Here is a 14,969-nt window from a genome sequence, read left to right on the forward strand (position 1 = left end):
GATACTACCCTCATGGCAGAAAGTGAAGAACTAAAGAGCTTCTTGATGAAAGTGAAAGAGGAGAGTGAAAAAGTTGGCTTAAAGCTCAACATTCAGAAAACGAAGATCATGGCATCTGGTCCCATCACTTCATGGCAAATAATTGGGGAAACAATGGAAACAGTAAGAGACTTTATTTTGGGGGGCTCCAAAATCACTGCAGATGGTGACTGCAGCCATGAAATTTTAAAAGATGCTTGGTCTTTGAAAGAAAAGTTATGACCAACCTAGACAGCATATTAAAAAGCAGAGACAAAGGTCTGTCTAATCAAAGCTATGGTTTTTCAAGTAGTCTCATGTATGGATGTGAGAGTTAGACTATAAAGAAAGCTGAGCGCCAAAGAGTTGATGCTTTTGAACTGTGGTGTTAGAAAAGACTCTTGAAAGTCCCTTGGACTGCTAGGAGATCCAACCAGTCCACCCTAAAGGAAGTCAGTCCTAAATATTCATTGGAAGGACTGATGCTGAAGCTGAAACTCCAATACTTTGGCCACCTGATGCAAAGAGCTGACTCATTGGAAAAGACCCTGATGCTGGGAAAGATTGAAGGCAGGAGGAGAGAGGGATGACAGAAGATAAGATGGTTGGATGGCTTCACAGACCCGATGGATATGAGTTTGAGCAAGCTCCAGGTGTTGGTGATAGACAGGGAAGCCTGGCATGCTGCAGTCCACGGGGTCACAAGAAGTCGGAGAGGGCTGAATGACTAAACTGAACTGATACTGTTAGATTCCTTTTTGCACACAGCACCAAATTATTCACTCAATTCAATGAAGGAAAAAGACACAATCTCATTCAGCTGGCATTAAATAGTAAAAATAACTCAAATTTGGGTCAATTATGAGATAAAAAGTGCTTCTTCCACCTGAATACTCTTCTTCTTTCCTTCTTGCCCGTCTAGGTTATTTGCTATAGAAATGGGTGTTACTACCATTCCCATTTTACAGATGAGGAAATTGCCTTGAGAGTGTTGAGTAATTGTGCAATGTCACAGGCCAGTAAATATGGAAGAGCAGTGTCCACACCCAAGGCTGTGCAAAGTTCAGATCTCTTTCATAGGCTCACAAACTGACCATCTGCTGCCTCTTTCTTATAATTAAACTGTTCATCAAAGTCTGACCCCTTCCAGGCTTATCTGTACTTCAGCAAGGACTTTTTTTAGAATGAACACTCTATCAGGGTAAGGACTTGGTTTATTTTGTTCATAACTACAGGTTAGCAGGTAGTAGATGCTCTGTAGTTAGTGAAACCCTCTCAGAAGAGCTCCACACTTGGGGTTAATGCTCTGTAGTCACCATCTTGAAATCCTTAATAATTTAACCTTTGAATTTTTGTTTTATGGATGATGACGTCTGATGGGACAATGAAACTTGGGCAGGGCACTTGGACTCTCAGCTCAGCTCATGTGGCATGGCAGCCCTGGAAGACGGTGTGCAAAGTGTTCAGAGGCCAGGCCAGAAAGGGCCAGGCTCCACGGGCCTGAGTGTGAGTAAATATGTGAAAGCAGTCACATGTGAACCAGTGGGAGTCACCGGAAACACGTCAAAACTAGAAAATGGCATGCAGATTCCTAAAAGCAATCAAACTGACTCTTAAAAACCCTATTGGCTAAATAATAACTATCTACAGGTAAACTTGTCCATTGAAGCCACAGTTCTCATGTGGGAGACATCACCTAGATGTCCCTAAAGTGGCCTGTTCTAGCTCTGATTGTCAAGAAATTCAGGGGTATAGAGTGTTTTCTTAATTCTACCCACATCCTACTGGTCTGGACCCAGTCACAAGGTGCTACTTAACTGCAGAGGAATTTGGCAGCTCACATGAACTCTTCCTTCTAGCAAGGTCCTTTCTGAAATTCAGATGGGCATGAGATTTAAATACAGGCAACGGTCAGTGAATGGTCTGTTTTTCAGTCTATCACCTACATTTGAAATTTGTTCTACCCTAAGTTTAAATCCTGCTATGAAACTTTACGAGCTGTATGACTTTAGGCAACTTATTTCACCTTCCCGCAGCTCATTTCCATCTACCCATACGCTAAGAAAAAAAAAATAAGCGGGGATTGGGATAGTCTTTGCTATTACAGTAAAGATTGTGTAATGTTTTCTTTGTATATTTGATGACTGGCACCTAGGAAGTATTCTGTAAATATTTTCCAAATGGGGAAAATAAATGAAGTGGCGTTAATTGCATTCCTGTAGCAAAACAAAAGTCCTGATCTGAATATATTTAAATTGAGAGGACATGCTAAAAATAAAATAAGCTACAAGGATATATTGTACAAGTAGGGAACATAACTGATGTTTTTAACTATAAGCAGAGTATAACCTTTAAAAATTGTGAACCACTATATTGTATACTTGTAACATATAACACTGTGCATCAACTATACTGCAATAAGAAAAAATAAAATGAGAGGTGGTGTTGTTTACAGAAAATGAGAATTCAGGGAGTTGACTGGAACTGTTGATTTGTGTTTGTTCTCTGACCCAGCGACTAAGTGGAAGATGTGTGTACAGAGTCAATCTTCTCTACCTCATTTACTTTTCCTCTTTTAGTGAACTGCTTTTCTCTGTATTAGATTCCTTTCTGTTTATGTTTGTCCATTCTCCAAAGAATATGCCAAAGGTTTTCCAAATTTTGATCCTGCCCTTTTTGTGGTGTCATCAGTTGTCTTAAAAACACTTTTCTCTGCAAGATATTAATGGCTCAGCAGAGCATAATAAACTTCAGCTTGGATTTAGGACAGAACAAATGTCAAACAGATATAAACTTCAGTGGCACATCTTTCATAAAATAAGCAGTCCCCTAAACAGGAAGAATACAAATGCAGTACCCTTTATCCTAGTGGCAGACACTTACCTTAACCTATACATACTCGAGTGTGCCAGAATTATTCCCTTTGCATTTTCTCATTTCCTTTAAATCATTTTTATTTTTTCCTCTAAGTGTTCATTCTACTGTCTGGTGCGAAGTTTCATTTTAGACTTTACTGAAGCCTGAAACTGCTTCTGAGATAAAACCAGAAAGCAGGAGAATTAGGAGTCAGAACTGGGAGAAGGTCCTCTAATGTCTAGTTTAGGCCAGTTTCCTCCTGAGTTCCTCGTTACTCAAACCAAAGTCCCGACGCTGTCAGCTTCGCTGTCATGCCTGTGCATGGGGCCTCTTTGCCTGTGCTCAATGCCTCAGTGGTCCAGCCTTCCTAAGACTCTGTGTGGTCAACCCATATGGAGCTTTGTCTATGTAGAGGTGTTCAGGGAGTCGAGGTTGGGAGTTGCTGGTGGTAAGGAGTACAATAAATGACTCTTAGTAAGGTTTGGTGTCACTGCCTTGATTAGTTCTAAGGTACCATCAGTTTTATCCAGATTGTTTTTGCAGTCTCAACATAGTAACTGTACAGGCAGACATCAGCTAAATTAATCTTGCCAAGGAGTTCTTTAGACGAATTCCATTGCTCCTAAGAATCTAAGTTCACACTGGTGAGAAGTCTCAGTATAAACTATACGATGTTAAAGCAGGGAAAATCAATGCCCATTGGGATGGGGTCAGACACGACTGAAGCGACTTAGCAGCAGCAGCAGCAGCAGCAAGCGCAAGCCCAGCATGAGCGAGGAGCCTAAAGAACCTTTAACCTGGAACTTCCCTGATGCACCGGTAGTTAAGAATCCACTTGCAATGCAGGAGTCAGATATTGCAACTAAGACTTGATGCAACCAAATGATTAAACAAATAAATAAATAAGAACCTTTTACCCAACACCTAAACTTGGATTCCATGAGTTCAATATTCCCACTTGCTTTTCTGCTTCATTTCACTCATTTGTCACAAGAATTACAATTATCTAGTTATATGACATCACTGTTACCTAATCTAATTATAGTTGTCAGCTCTAAACACAAAAGTAGTAAGAACAGACTTCAGAATCTCAGACATTACTCTCTTTACCCACAAAATAAATGTGGCCAATTTATAAAGAGTCAAAACTACTTCTCACAAGGATGTTGGATTTCAACCATTACCAAATGTTGTTGTGTAAAAATCTCACTAAAATTAGATTTCACACCCTGATCACTTGGTAGTAGTAGTAAGAACAACAATACTATATATATAGCAAAGCAACTATACACAAGCCAATGTGGTAATCGTCACAGCTCAGAGGAATAAGGATAAAACAGGGCTTCCCTGGTGGCACAGTGGATGGGAATCTGCCTGCCAATGCAGGGGACATGGGTTGGATCCCCAGTCCAGGAAGATTCCACAAGCCACAGAGCAACTAAGCTCATGGGCCGCAGCTACTGGGCCCATGCTGTAGAGTCTACATCCTGCAGCTACTGGGCTCCTGTGTTGCAGCTGAAGCCTGTGCGCTGGAGCCTGCGCATTGCAGTGAAGAGTAGCTGCCATGTGCTGCATCTAGAGAAAGTCTGCACGCAGCAACAAAATCCCAGCTCAACCAAAACACTAATTAATTTTTTTAATTATAAAAGGAAAAGATAAAATAGCTTTTTATTAATCCCATTTTGTGGCTTCCCCTGGTGACTCGGATGATAAAGCTTCTGTCTACAGTGTGGGAGACTTGGGTTTGAGCCCCGGGTTGGGAAGATCCCCTGGAGAAGGAAATGGCAATCCACTCCATTATGTAATTTGTCCAATGTCATATATTTATTGGGCTTCCTTAGTGGCTCAGATGGTAAGGAATCTGTCTCCCATTTTGGGGACCAAAACCCAGCTTTCAGTCCTTATTGTTCTCTGTTTATATGCATGTTGACTGTACTAAATTGTATTTATTTTCCTGTTAGCTCAAGGACAACATTTTAATAGAACATCTGCCTTTAATATTCTTTCCACAAACTCTTCAGAGTCTATTCATTAGAATACAGGTTTTAATTGTCAACAGTTAACCCTTTGGACTGCCTCTCAGGAAAGCAAAGGCAAGCCAGTGGAATTGCTTCTCTCTGTGTGGGATTTCCCAGGCAAGACTACTGGGATGGGTTGCCATTTTCTTCTCCCAGGATCTTTCCAACCCAGGGATCGAACCCAGGTCTCCCACACTGCAAGCAGATTCTTTACCATCTGAGCCACCAGGGAAGCCCCTTTCCTTTTTGGCTTTTTTCAGCCCTTTGGTCTGCCTCTCAGGAAAGCAAAGGCAAGTTGGTACAGATCTGGAACTGACATCTTTTAGTAGCTAGGGAATAGAAATTACTTTGTATTTCTGCAGAATGAATCAATTGCAGTCAAGATAGACCATTGGAGCAAACTTATCTGTCTTTAAGCACCAGCCATTTTCAGAAAACAGAACGGAGAAGGAGTCAGTCACTGAGACAGTATGTTTATGCCATAACCTTGATCACACATCAAGAAGATAGAGAAAGCTCAGGAAGTCCAGGATTCTAACCAGTTTTCAGGGCCTAACAAACACCTGGAGTCTGAACATAGTGGGAAGACCAAGGGAATATGTCTTTTGATGGAGAGTGCAGGTGGAGGGCAATGCAAGGGTTCATAGGTAGGTCTACAAACAGGCCCTGTTCAAGGAAATAGGACAGCAAGATGGGGTGCATCATAAGAAAATGGCTCAAGCCAAGATTTCTGTCTTTTGTCCCTTATAGTCTATTAAGGAACATGCAACACAGGAAGCAGGTGTTACAGCCAGGACTGCAACATAAGCAATCTAGCTTCAGAGCTCCCTGGCACTTAATGGCCCATGGCATTATCGGCAAGGGCATTAAGAGAAGTGCTAATTGAGTACCACTCAGGAACAGAAAGAGGGAGAGAGGCAGGCTTAGGCCATTCTGCCTGGAAGGAAGAAGGAAGGCTTCACAGAGAGTGAGATTGAACTGGGCTTGGACACTGCAGAAAATTTTGATCGATAGAGAATAGAATGTGAATAATGGAAACAACTCACCTAAAATAGTTTAGGCAAAACAAAAGTGTTTTGGCTTGCATGTCTGAAAAATCTACAGATAGTTTTGGCTTTGGGCCTAGCTTGATCAAGCTTTCTAATAGCATTGTAGAGGAGGAAAAGGAAGATTTTTCCTCTGCTTCCTTAGGTCCTCCAGCTGGAGCCAACAAATTAGACTGAAGCACACACGCACGTGCACACATACAAAGATTAACAAGAGAAAAACAGAGGTTATTAATATGTGCAGTGTGCTTATAGGTGGTGAAACTCAGTGACGGGTAACTCAAAGGCGTGATTAGAACTCGAGGCTTATAGAGCATCTTCACAAAGAACAATGCATCTGTAGAGATGTGACAGGAAAATGGAAAAGGCTTTAGGCTTCCAAGGGCAGCAAACTCTTGGAAGGTAAATATAGGAAAACTAGTGGAGGAAGGTTTGCTTGTGCAGGTCCATCCCGATTCCAAGTTTCCATCTTCATGGCCATAACACTCCCCCCTAAAGAGATTTATGGCAGCTTTGTTTCACAGCAGTTTCTGCCTTTAGTCAGAGACGGTTTCTTTCAGCATGTGTTGACTCTCATTTTCCTCCAACTCAAAACAACCCTGATGCCAAAATGGCATGCCTGAGGATGGGATGTTTTGATTCCCCCACTGTATCTTCGGGACCTGGTTTCTCACTCTGTTTTAACTTTGCTTTTGGCCATCTTCACCCCACCCTCAGGTGACCCTATTCTCCTAATAGTTAGATGGCTGCTGTAGACCAATTGCTGGGCAGACTGTCTCCAGGACTGCATACTTAATCACTGCACCAGACTTCCTCTTATGTAAAGAAGCCTAAACTATCCTGAGGAGAGAAGGTTTGGTGTGGAAATAGTAAATCAGTTGCCTGTATGTTTCTGTACCCCGATATTCAGTTCACTTGCTCAGTTGTGTCTGACTCTGCCACCCCATGGACTGCAGCATGCCAGGCTTCACTGTGCATCACCAATGCTCGAAGCTTGCTCAAACTTAGGTCCATTGAGTCAGTGATGCCATCCAACTGTCTCATCCTCTGTTTTCCTCTTCTCCTCCTGCCTTCAATCTTTCCCAGCATCAGGGTCTTTTCTAGTGACTCAGTTCTTTGCATTAGGTGGCAAAAGTATTGGAGCTTCAGCATCAGTCCTTCCAATGAATATTTAGGACTGATTTCCTTTAGGATGGACTGGTTGGATCTCCTTGCAGTCCAAGGGACTCTCAAGAATCTTCCCCAACACCTCAGTTCAAAAGCATCAATTCTTCAGCACTCAGCTTTCTTTATAGTCCAACTCTCACATCCATACATGACTACTGGAAAACCATAGCATTCACTGGACAGACCTTTGTGGGTTGTCATGCCCTCATCCAGGGGACCTTCCCAACCCAGGGATCGAACCTGCATCTCCTGTGTATTCTGCGTTGGCAGGCAGGCTCTTTACCACTAGCACTACCAGGGAAGCCCTTTGTACACGCTGATTATCTAATAAAGCCAGATTCATTTCGGTTCAGTTTAGTCGATCAGTCATGTCCAAGTCTTTGCAACTCCATGAATCGCAGCACGCCAGGCCTCCCTGTCCATCACCAGCTCCCGGAGTTCACTCAGACTCACGTCCATAGGGTCGGTAATGCCATCCAGCCATCTCATCCTCTGTCGTCCCCTTCTCCTCCTGCCCCTAATCCCTCCCAGCATCAGGGTCTTTCCCAATGAGTCAACTCTTTGCATGAGGTGGCCAAAGTATTGGCGTTTCAGCTTTAGCGTCTTTCCTTCCAATGAACACCTAGGACTGATCTCCTTTAGAATGGACTGGTTGGATCACCTTGCAGTCCAAGGGACTCTCAAGAGTCTTCTCCAATACCACAGTTCAAAAGCATCAATTCTTCAGCGCTCAGCTTTCTTCACAGTCCAACTCTCACATCCATACATGACTACTGGAAAACCATAGCCTTGACTAGATGGACCTTAGTCGGCAAAGTAATGTCTCTGCTTTTGAATACACTATCTAGGTTGGTCATAACTTTCCTTCCAAGAAGTAAGCGTCCTTTAATTTCATGGCTGAGATCACTATCTGCAGTGATTTTGGAGCCCCCAGAAATAAAGTCCACTTTCACTTTCATCAAGAGGCTTTTAGTTCCTCTTCACTTTCTGCCATAAGGGTGGTGTCATCTGCTTATCTGAGTTATTGATATTTCTCCCTGCAATCTTGATTCCAGCTTGTGCTTCCTCCAGCCCAGCATTTATCATGATGTACTCTGCATAGAAGTTAAATAAGCAGGGTGGCAATATACAGTCAAAGGCTTTGGCATAGTCAATAAAGCAGAGATAGATGTTTTTCTGGAACTCTCTTGCTTTTTCCATGATCCAGCAGATGTTGGCAGTTTGACGTCTGGTTCCTCTGCCTTTTCTAAAACCAGCTTGAACATCTGCAAGTTCGTGGTTCACGTATTGCTGAAGCCTGGCTTGGAGAATTTTGAGCATTACTTAACTAGCGTGTGAGATGAGTGCAATTGTGTGGTAGTTTGAACATTCTTTGGCATTGCCTTTCTTTGGGATTGGAATGAAAACTGACATTTTCCAGTCCTGTGGCCACTGCTGAGTTTTCCAAATTTGCTGGCATATTGAGTGCAGCACTTCCACAGCATCATCTTTCAGGATTTGAAATAGTTCCACTGGAATTCCATCACCTCCACTAGCTTTGTTCATAGTGATGCTTTCTAAGGCCCACTTGACTTCACATTCCAGGATGTCTGGCTCTAGGTGAGTGAGCACACCATCGTGATTATCTGGGTTGTGAAGATCTTTTTGTACAGTTCTTCTGTGTATTCTTGCCACCTCTTCTTAATATCTTCTGCTTCTGTCAGGTCCAGACCATTTCTGTCCTTTATCGAGCCCATCTTTGCATGAAATGTTCCCTTGGTATCTCTAATTTTCTTGAAGAGATCTCTAGTGTTTCCCATTCTGTTGTTTTCCTCTATTTCTTTGCATTGATCTCTGAGGAAGGCTTTCTTATCTCTCCTTGCTATTCTTTGGAACTCTGCATTCAGATGCTTATATCTTTCCTTTTCTCCTTTGCTTTTCACTTCTGTTCTTTTCACAGCTATTTGTAAGTCTTCCCCAGACAGCCATTTTGCTTGTTTTGCATTTCTTTTCCATGGGGATGGTCTTGATCCCTGTCTCCTGTACAATGTCACGAACCTCCATCCATATCCTAAAGACTTTTTAATGGGCCTAATCATTTTTCAACCAGTCCATTCTGAAGGAGATCAGCCCTGGGATTTCTTTGGAGGGGATGATGTTAAAGCTGAAACTCCAGTACTTTGGACACCTCATGCGAAGAGCTGACTCATTGGAAAAGACTCTGATGCTGGGAGGGATTGGGGGCAGGAGGAGAAGGGAACAACCGAGTATGAGATGGCTGGATGGCATCACTGACTTGATGGATGTGAATCTGAGTGAACTCCTGGAGTTGGTGATGGACAGGGAGGCCTGGCGTACTGCAATTCATGGGGTCGCAAACAGTCGGACACGACTGAGTGACTGAACTAAACTGAATCATTTTTTACCCCATTTTGTAGTAGTTTTGTTTGATCTACAAAGAAGAGCACCTGTCTGCCAACATTTTCTCACAAAAAAAAAAAAAAGAAAAATTTTTTGTGTTTCCACAAACAGGGAACCAGCTATGCCAAGTGCTAATGACAGTTTCTGACCTCCAGTGGGTAAACCAAAGAGACAGGAATGACTGGTCACTATGGAATCACAGTTGAGAGTAAGTTCAAAGGCTTACTTTGGAATTTCAGAACATGCTTCCCCTCTTACTGTACTGAAAATCTGTCATCTGGCACTATGTGGTGAATTCCTTTAAACAATGGTGAGTTTCTCCCTCACCTAACACTTAGAACTGGAATTTATTTATAATCCTGGCTGTGTCCACAGAGAACTTCAGGGAGGGTGAAGCCTGCTTCTAGACTTACAGGAACTAGGTTTGATCCCAACTTCCACCACTTACCAGCTGTATAAACAAGGCAAGTATCTCCTTTCTTTAAATCTCGGATTCAGTTCAGTTCAACTGAGTTTCTCAGTCGTGTCCGACTCTTTGTGACCCCATGAATTGCAGCACGCCAGGCCTCCCTGTCCATCACTAACTCCCAGAGTTCACTCAGACTCACATCCATCGAGTCAGCGATGCCATCCAGCCATCTCATCCTCTGTCATCCCCTTCTCCTCCTGCCCCCAATCCCTCCCAGCATCAGAGTCTTTTCCAATGAGTCAGCTCTTTGCATGAGGTGGCCAAAGTACTGGAGTTTCAGCTTTAGCATCATTCCTTCCAAAGAAATCTCAGGGCTGATCTCCTTCAGAATGGATTGGTTGGATCTCCTTGCAGTCCAAGGGACTCTCAAGAGTCTTCTCCAACACCACAGTTCAAAAGCATCAATTCTTCAGTGCTCAGCCTTATTCACAGTCCAACTCTCACATCCATACACGACTACTGGAAAAACCATAGCCTTTACTAGATGGACCTTAGTTGGCAAGGTAATGTCTCTGCTTTTGAATATACTATCTAGGTTGGTCATAACTTTTCTTTCAAGGAGTTTTTAGTTTCATGGCTGCAATCACCATCTGCAGTGATTTTGGAGCCCCCAAAAATAAAGTCTGACACTGTTTCCACTGGTTCCCCATCTATTTCCCATGAAGTGATGGGACCAGATGCCATGATCTTCATTTTCGGATTACTGGAATATAAAATGGAGACTGAAGTGGCACCAGATAGAGCAGTCATTGAAAAATAATAAGGTGATAAGACTATGCCACCCCAAATATGCCACTTTGGCATAAGGATTATTTTGAGCTGAAATCAGTTGAGGAAACAGACCCAGAACAAAGAAAGCTCTCTAGCTTTGTCTAACTTGCATGAAAGCAGGACATAAATTTCCCTCATCACGGTGTCCTTCCTGCCCAACACTCTCATACCAGGAGGGGCAGAGTGGTTCTTAATCGCTAGAGACAACTCTGGACTCTTAGCTCACAGATAGCACTGAGAAGAATCTGCCTTACAAACCATACTAAGATGAACAACTCTTATCTTCTATTAGCTTTCTCAGCTATTTACATCTCCACCATTCACTACTCCTGGAAGCTCAAATCCTTTTTCCTGTCATGTCTGCACATCCACCACTCTGTGTTAAGATGCTACATAAGCCTCCATGTGTATGTGCCTCTTTGAGCTTTCACTTCGTTTCTGTGAAAAGTGAAAGTGTTGGTCATTCAGTCATGTCTGACTCTTTGCAACCCCAAGGAACATAGCCCACCAGGCTCCTTTGTCCATGGAATCCTGTAGGCAAGAATACTGGAGTGGGTTGCCATTCCTTTCTCCAGGGGATCTTCCTGACCCAGGGATCGAACCCAGGTCCCCTGCACAGCAGGCGGATTCTTTACTATCTGAGTTGTGAGACCTCCCCTACTCACTTCAAAAGTTCATAAAACATTTTCTCTTGCTAATCTGTCTTTTATCAATTTCTGTATCAGGGTCTCGGTCACCAAACCTAACAGGGTAGAGGAAAATGTTTTTTTCCTCCCCAACCAATATCTCTTATTCAAAAAGTCTTGTTTTTCTCCTGTAAAGGTATATGCTCCAATTTGCTGGTTTCTTCATGCTCAAGAAATACAAAGCATTGGAAATTTAAAAAATTATCCTTGATAATTATCCTTGATAATTCTGGCAAATGCTACTTTTTCTTAAAGTTGCCTCTAAATTGGTTTCAGCAGGCCTATGAAGCAAATTATCATTATCTTTTTTATAACCTTTTTTTTAATATTTAACATTTATTAGTAGCTTACTCTCTGCTGAGCCATCAGTGTAAGTGAAGCACTTCCACTATCCCTATCTTACAGATGAGGAAACCAAGACTCAGAGATGTGAAGTAACTTCCTCTAGACTGCATAGCCTGCATGACTAATTATTCTGAAAAACATGCTCCACTAGAGAAGAGAATGGCAAACCACTTCCGTATTCTTGCCTTGAGAACCCCATGAACAGTATGAAAAGGCAAAAGATAGGACACTGAAAGAGGATCTCCCCAGGTCAGTAGGTGCCCAATATGCTACTGGAGAAGAGTGGAGAAATAGCTCCAGAAAGAATGAAGAGACGGAGCCAAAACAAAAACAAAGCCCAGCTGTGGATGTGACTGGTGATGGAAGTAAAGTCTGATGCTGTAAAGAACAATATTACATAGGAACCTGGAATGTTACGTCCATCAATCAAGGTAAATTGGAAGTGATCAAACATAAGATGGCAAGAGTGAACATTGGCATTTTAGGAATCAATGAACTAAAATGGACTGAAATGGGTGAATTTAATTCAGATGACAACTCAATCTACTACTGTGGGCAAGAATCTCTTCAAAAAAATGAAGTAGCCCTTATAGTCAACAAAAGAGTCCAAAATGCAGTACTTGGGTGCAATCAAAAACAAAAAAATGATCTCTGTTTGTTTCCAAGGCAAATCATTCAATATCACAGTAATCCAAGTTTATGGCCCAACCACTAATGCCAAAGAAGCTGAAGTTGAATGGTTCTATGATAACCTACAAGATCTTCTAGAACCAACACCAGAAAAAGATGTCCTTTTCATCATAGGGGACCAGAATACAAAAGTAGGAAGTCATGAGATACCCGGAGTAACAGGCAAGTTTGGCCTTGGAGTACAAAATGAAGCAGGGCAAATCTAACAGAGTTGGTCATAGCAAACACCCTCTTCCAACAACACATGGAAGAGAAGACTCTAACATGGACATCACCAGATGGTCAACACTGAAATCAGATTGATTATATTCTTTGCAGCCAAAGATGGAGAAGCTCTATACAGCCAGCAAAAACAAGACTAGGAGCTGACTGTGGCTCAGATCATGAACTCCTTATTGCAAAATTCAGATAAAATTGAAGAAAGTAAGGAAGATCACTAGACCATTCAGGTATGACCTAAATCAAATCCCTTACAATTATTCAGTGGAAGTGACAAATAGATTTAAGGGATTAGACCTGATAGACAGAGTACCTGAAAAACTATGAACAGAGGTTCATGACATTCTACAGGAAGCAGTGATCAAGACCATCCACAAGAAAAAGAAATGCAAAAAGGTAAAATGGTTGTCTGAGGAGGCCTTACAAATAGCTAAGAAAAGAAGAGAAGATAAAGGCAAAGGAGAAAAGAAAAGATATGCCCATCTGAATGCAGAATTCCAAAGAACAGCAAGGAGACATAAGAAAGCCTTCCTCATTGATCAGGGCAAAGAAATAGAGGAAAACAATAGAAAGGGAAAGACTAGAGATCTCTTCAAGAAAACCAGAGATACCAAGGGAACATTTCATGCAAAGATGGGCACAATACAGGTCAAAAATGGTATGGACCTAACAAAGCAGAAGATATTAAGAAGAGGTGGCAAGAATACACAGAACTATACAAAAAAGATCTTAATGACCCAGATAACCATGATGGTGTTATCACTCACCTGGAGCCAGACATCCTGGAATGCAAAGTCAAGTGGGCCTTAGGAAGCATCACTGCAAACAAAGCTAGGGGAGCTGATGGAATTCCAGTGGAACTATTTCAAAACCTAAAAGATGATGCTGTGAAAGTGCTGCACTCAATATGCCAGCAAATTTGAAAAACTCAGCAGTGGCCACAGGACTGGAAAATGTCAGTATTCAATCCAATCTCAAAGAAAGGCAATGTCAAACTATGTTCAAATTACTGCACAATTACACTTATCTCACATGCCAGCAAAGTAATACTCAAAATTCTTCAAGCCAGGCTTCAATGCTACATGAACTGTGAACTTGCAGATGTTCAAGCTGGTTTTAGAAAAGGCAGAGGAACCAGAGATCAAATTGCCATCATCTGCTGGATAATAGAAAAAACAAGAGAGTTCCAGAAAAACATCTACTTCTGCTTTATTGACTATGCCAAAGCCTTTGACTGTGTGGATCACAATAAGCTATGGAAAATTCTTAAATATCAGACCACCTTGCGTGCCTCCTGAGAAATCTGTATGCAAGTCAAAAAGCAACAGTTAGAACCAGACATAGAACAATGGACTAGTTTCAAATTGAGAAAGGGATACATCAAGGCTCTATATTGTCACCCTGCTTATTTAATTTCTATGCAGAGTACATCATGCAAAATGCCACGCTGGATGAAGCACAAGTTGGAATCAAGATTGCTGGGAGAAATATCAGTAACCCCAGATATGCTGATGACACCCTCTTTATGGCAGAAAGTGAAGAGGAACTAAAGAGCCTCTTGAAAGAGGAGAGTGCAAAAGCCGACTTAAAACTCAACATTCAAAAAACGAAGATCATGGCATCTGGTCCCATCGCTTCATGACAAGTAGATAGGGAAACAATGGAAACAATGATAAACTTTATTTTCTTGGGCTACAAAATCATTGCAGATGATGACTGCAGCCATGAAATTAAAAGACACTTGCCCCTTGGAAGAAAAAGCTATGACCAACCTAGAGAGCATATTAAAAAGCAAAGATATTACTTTGGCAACAAAGGTCTGTCTAGTTAAAGTTATGGTTTTTCCAGTAGCCATATGCGGATGTGAGAGTAAGACCATAAAGAAAGCTGAGCGCCGAAGAATCGATACTTTTGAACTAAGGTGTTGGAGAAGATTCTTGAGAGTCCCTTGGACTGCAAGGAGATCCAACCAGTCCATCCTAAAGGGAAATCAGTCCTGAATATTCACTGAAAGGCCTGATACTAAAGCTGAAGCTCCAATACTTTAGCCACCTAATGCAAAGAACTGACTCATTGGAAAAGACCCTGATGCTGGGAAAGATTGAAGGCAGGAGGAGAAGGGGACGACAGAGGATGAGATGGTTGGATGGCATCACCAACTTGATGGACATGAGTTTGAGCAGGCTCCAGGAGTTGGTGATGGACAGGGAAGCCTGGCGTGCTGCAGTCCATGGGGTCACAAAGAATCGGACACGACTGAGCAAATCAATTGAACTGTCATTCC

At 42.1% G+C, this 14,969-nt stretch overlaps 1 long non-coding RNA gene across 1 annotated transcript in view; it reads left to right on the forward strand.

The window, feature by feature from the left end:
* The first annotated feature begins 1,680 nt into the window (after positions 1 to 1,680).
* Positions 1,681 to 14,969, forward strand: part of LOC121819122 (uncharacterized) — a 34,691-nt gene continuing 21,402 nt past the window's right edge. Inside the window, exons 1-2 of the long non-coding RNA XR_009599923.1 lie at positions 1,681 to 1,928; positions 9,617 to 9,713. This is a non-coding gene — a long non-coding RNA (uncharacterized LOC121819122). The remainder of the gene's footprint in view (positions 1,929 to 9,616; positions 9,714 to 14,969) is intronic.

The sequence above is a fragment of the Ovis aries genome, chromosome 3 (assembly GCF_016772045.2).
Source record: "Ovis aries strain OAR_USU_Benz2616 breed Rambouillet chromosome 3, ARS-UI_Ramb_v3.0, whole genome shotgun sequence".
In the NCBI taxonomy this organism is placed as follows: Eukaryota; Metazoa; Chordata; class Mammalia; order Artiodactyla; family Bovidae; genus Ovis; species Ovis aries.